This window comes from Nomascus leucogenys, chromosome 16, assembly GCF_006542625.1.
Source record: "Nomascus leucogenys isolate Asia chromosome 16, Asia_NLE_v1, whole genome shotgun sequence".
NCBI lineage: Eukaryota > Metazoa > Chordata > Mammalia > Primates > Hylobatidae > Nomascus > Nomascus leucogenys.
The window spans coordinates 63,190,796-63,196,744 of record NC_044396.1 but is presented as its reverse complement, the minus strand read 5'-3'; positions in this window follow the sequence as shown (position 1 = coordinate 63,196,744).

Here is a 5,949-nt window from a genome sequence, read left to right as displayed (position 1 = left end):
TCCTGTCACTTAAATGCTGGTCTTTTTAAGGGTTCTGCACAAACACTTTTCTCTCACTCTTTAAGCTACTCACAGCTTCCTTCCTTTCTTGGAATTTTTTCTACCAATTCCATATATTAACACTTTTCTAGTCAGTATAACACTTCCATACAGTAAATGCACATATCTAATGTACAGAGTTTAATAATCTTTGACAATGTCATCCTAATCAAAGTATAAAATATTTTATTTATCTCAGAATGTTACACTATGTTCCTCTAAAATGTACTATGTATTAAAATATTCAATTTAACTTAAAAATCTTAAATTGTTCAATAATTTTAAAATGCATATATAGATCATATGTCATTCTATTTTTAGTGTTTTTGTTAAACTTCATACCATTTTCCATAGTGGCTGCACCATACTTTATCCTCATCAACAATGTATATCGATTCCAATTTCCTTACATCCTCATCAACAATTGTTATTTCTGTGTCTCTCTCTCTATATATATATACACACATATATATATGTATGAGTGTGTATATATGTATATATATGTACCTAGGTATATATATTATATATGTGTATATATGTATCTAGGTATATATATTATATATAAAATATATGTTATATATAGGTTTAATATATATTATATATTTCTTATAATACGTAACAATATCTCCTTGTGTGTGTACCATATATTACTGCCCGGTATGTATTCCAAAAAAATTGAAATCAAGATTTTGAAGAGATACCTGCACTTCCATGTTAATTGCAGCATTATTCACAGTAGTCAAGATACGAAAACAATCCAAATGTTTATCAACAGATGAATGGATTAAAAAATATTGTATATACTGCCAGGAATAGTGGTTCATGCCTGTAATCCTAGCACTTCGGGAGTTTGAAGTGGGATGATTACTTGAGCCCAGGAGTTTGAAACCAGCCTGGGCAACACAGTGAGACTCCATCTCTACAAAAAATAAAACTATATATATATTAGCTGGGTATGGTGGTGCATGCCTGTAGTCCCAACTACTTGGGAGTCTGAGGCAGAAGGATTGCCTGAGCCTGGAAAGTTGAGACTGCAGTAAATTATGATTGTGTCACTCTATTCCAGTCTCACAGCAAGACGGTGTTGAAATAATAATAATAATAATAATGAATATAGCAAATACATACAATGGAATATTATTCAGCCTTTAAAAGAAAAGGAAATATTGTAGTCCCAGCTAGTTGGGAGGCTGAGGCAGGAGAATGGTGTGAACCTGGGAGGCTGAGCTCCTAGTGAGCTGAGATTGTGCCACTGCATTCCGACCTGGACTACAGAGCAAGACTTCATCTCAAAAATAAATAAATAAATAAACACATACATACATACATATATACATACATAAACAGAAAATTAAAAAAAGGAAATATTGCCTTTTGTTACAACATGAATGAACTGGCAGGACATTATGCTAAGTGAAATAGACCATTTACCAAAAAGCAAAGACCACATAATTCTGTTTATATAAGATGTCTAAAACAGTCAAATTCCCAGAGCAGGGAATAGAATGATGGTGGCCAGGAGCCAGGGACAAGAAAAATGGGAAATTGTTACTGGATATTAAGTTTCATTATGCGAGAAATATAAGTTCTACAAATCTGCTCTACAGCATAGTACCTATACTAAATGCACTATTTTGCACTTTAAAATGTTAAGGGGATAGGTCTATTTTAAGGGTTCATGCCACAAAACACACATGCACACAAGGAAATTTTTAGAGGTGGTATATATGTTTAGTTCTTTGATATCTTTACTATAGTAATGTTATCATGGTGTATGCATATATCCAAATTTATCAAAATATATACATAAAATATGCAATATTGTATATATTAATTATATCTCAATTTATTTGGCTTAGATAACAAAAAAATAAAACTTTATGAAATTAGATATATTCATATAGAGAGAAATATTTATATAATTAAATGCTTATATTGGAAAAGAAGAATAATCTCAAATCAAAATCCTAATATTTCTTATACAAAAAACAAAGAATAAAGTAAACCCAAAACAAGCAAGGAAGAAAATAATAAAAATAAGAGAAGAAATCAATGAAATTAAAAGCATAAAATAATAAATAAAGAATCCATTAAACCAAATATTGCTGCTTTGAACACAAAAATAAAATTGATAAAACTTTAGCAATGCTAATAAGAGATAGATGGGAGAGACAGAGAGAGAGAGAATGAGAAAAATTATCAATATTAAGAATGAAAAACAGAACACCACTCTATATTCTCTAGATATCAAGAAGATTTTAAAGGAATATTATATATGACTTCATACCAATAAGTTTACTGAGGTAAAATAAATGAATTCCTTGAAAGACACAAACTACCAAAGTTACTCAAGAAAAAACACAAAAGGAATAGCTTTGTAAATAGTAAGAAAACTGAAAAATTTAATTAAAACATCTTCACATAAATATATGTGCAAACAGATGCACATCCACAAGCAGACCCTCAAATCTTCATGCCCAAATGGCTTCACTGGTAAAATCTTACAAATGTTTAAAGAATAAATAAAAATTTCTACACAAAACATTTCAGATAATAAAAGAAAAGGAATTATTAACATTAACCAACTCACTTCCCATAGTATTACTCTTTTTCTTTCAATTCTTCAGAGTTTAAAATTTCTATATATCTTCAAGTTCACTAGTTTTTTTTGATAATTCTAATGTAATGCTGAAACTTTTTATCTGATTTTTATTTTAGTTAATAAATTTTAATTTCTAGAATTTTCTTTTTTAAATTTCTGTTGAGCTTCTTCACCAATAGTATAGTATCCCTCAATTATTTGAAAGTATTTTCTTTTAATACTTGAGAATATTTATGCTATCTGATTTGAATTCATCATCTGTTTAATCCAACATTTAACCCACTGTGTGTCAATTCTGTTGACAGATTCTTCTGACTTTGCATCTCACTTTCCTGTGTCATTGTGTGTTTAGCAATATTTAGTTGAAAACTGAGTATTTTATACAATACCTTGTAGCAACCTTATATTCTGCCACATTTTTCTGTTAATTTTTAATTCTGGTAGATTAATAACTTGCATGTCTTTAATCTGAAATTGTTTCTGCCTGTGGTATGTAGCAGCTGATTATCTCTACTCTAGTATGACGACCTCTAATTGTGGAATTTTTTAGCTTGGTCCTTGTATGTTTCCCTTGGGCTTCAAATAATCGGTGCTCAGTTAAAGATCTAAGCAGAGATGGAGACTAAGCCTTCTTTTGGTTTCCACTCTTCTGAGGTTGTTCCTTTACTTTCAGAGTATCTCATTCATTCCCTTATAATCTGTACTCTGACACTTCAAAGCTACTCAGCACCACATTTTTGCTACCTGAGCTATGACTGGTTGAGAATGTAGTCAGTTAAATGAAGCAACAAACTGACAGACAAGCTCCCTGAAGCTCTCACTTTCATGAGTGAACTCTCTTTTGGTATCTACTAGCTTTTTTTATTTTTTAACTGAGAAGACAGAGATCTCCTTTTTGCATGCATAATTTAGCTTTGAGTCTCATATTTTGGGGAGACTGCACTGATTGGGTTCTCACAGTTTCTGTGGTTCTTGTACAGACCCTTTCATGCTTCTTTCCAAGTCTTGAACTCTGATTTTACTGCCTTTAGCAAGTAGTGCTATGAATTTACCTGCCACTGGTTTATCTCAGTTTTGGAAATTGAGTTGTGCCCTCAAACTAATAAACAAAAACTGTCAATAAATATCCCATCCAGTTGTATTTGTTTTTCATAATTAAATTATTCTACAACTTCTGTTGCATATTGGATACTTTCCAATGTCTTTTACTTTTCACTAGTTTTTATATTTGTTTTTGCACACTGATCACGTTGCTTTTTATCTCCTTTGGTATTACCAAAAGTCTTGTGTCTTTTTTTTTTTCTTACAGACTATGTTTTCATACCTTCATTAAGGTATATTTCTGTCTAAGTCCATTTGTGCTACTCTAACAACATACCTCAGACTGGGTAATTTATAAAAAACTGAAAATGATTTCTCACAATTCTGAAGGATGAGAAGTCGAAGATCAAGGCACTGACAGGTTCAATCGTCTGGTGAGGATTCCATTTCTGCTCTCAACATGGCACCATGAATTCTGATTTCTCCTCAGGGGATATAAACACTGTGTCCTCAAGTGGCGAAAGGCAGAAGCCAAGCTAGCAAATGTTGTTTGAAGCCCCCTCCCCCGCCGCCATTTTTTTTTTTTTTTTTTTTTGAGACGGAGTCTCGCTCTGTCACCCAGGCTGGAGTGCAGTGGCGCAATCTCGGCTCACTGCAAGCTCCGCCTACCGGGTTCACACCATTCTCCTGCCTCAGCCTCTCTGGTAGCTGGGACTACAGGGGCCCGCCACCACGCCCGGCTAATTTTTTGTATTTTTAGTAGAGACGGGGTTTCAGCGTGGTCTCGATCTCCTGACCTCGTGATCCGCCCGCCTCGGCCTCCCAAAGTGCTGGGATTACAAGCGTGAGCCACCGTGCCCGGCCAAAGCCCCTTTTATAAAGGCCCTAATCCTATTCACAAGAGGAGGAGTCCTCATGATCTAATCACCTCTTAAAGGTGCCACCTCTTAGTACCATCACATTGGCTTTAAGTTTCAGTGCCTGGATTTTGGAGGAAAAATATTATTATAAAACTTATAGCAACTGATATAAAAATTCACATACAGTATTTTAGGAATACATCTTAAAGAGTTGTAACATATGCATGTATCCATAAAACTGTCACTGCAATCAAGCTAATAAACATTAAAAAACCTCAAAGTTGTGTCCCTCCTATATTTATTTCCCCCATTCCTTGCCCTCCTATTCCAGACAATTACTGTTCAGATTTCCATGACTAGAGATTAGTTTACATTTTCCAGAGTTTTACAGAAATTTAATAATGCAGTATGGACTCTTTTATTTAATGCCTTTACTTCACTTATTTTGTGATATAGCCACATGGCTACTTGTATCAAGAGTTTACACGTTTTTATTGTAGAATGGTTTTCCATTTTATGAACATAACAACATTTATCTATTCATTTACCTATTGATTGGCATTTAATTTATTTCAGTTTTGGGGTTATTATGAACAAATTATATGCAAATTTTCGTTAATGACATGGACTTTCATTTATCTTAGGTAAATAAGTGCAGAATGGCCGAATCATATGGTTTTGTGTATGTTTAATATTTTAAGAATTTTCAAATTGTTTTTGAAAGTGGTCGTTTATTTTAAATTCCAAACTTTAGTGCATAAGAGTTCCAGTTGCTCTACATCTTTGCCAATACTCCTTTAAATTGTCTTGATTAATTGGTGGTAATGGTATCACAGGAGTACCTATACATCAAATTTTATCAAAATGCACAGTTTAAATGAAATTTACATCTTATAACAATCATTAAAAATGTGAGGATTACTTATTTCTATGTATTATAAAACAATTTTTTCTGTGAACTACCTCTTTAAATTTTTAAATATAAGTATGCATTTATTTAATTTCTGCAATGTGTATGTACTTTTCCCCCACACAGTAATTATAGGCTATACCAGATGAAAGAAAAATGTTTTCCTTATGTGGTATGCACTGCATTTGCTTATTTGTTTGTTTATTTGTTTTGGACTACAATAAAATTGTCTATGTAATGAGAATAAGAGTCAGAAAATAATTTCAGAACTTCACAAGCCTCCAATCCCTAACTCAAATCTCCTGCTGGGTTATGCCACGTTGTTGATTAACAAATCTTTTACGGGTTTGGTGTGAGATTTTGATATGTGGAGGGCGTGAGGAGCATCTAAATACAATCTGCTGCCCCTGGATAGTTTACCTCCAGCCTTAGGCAGCATTTTGTACAGCTACTCAGTGAGTCACAAACAGCAAAGGTTAAGGGCACATTTTGCTATC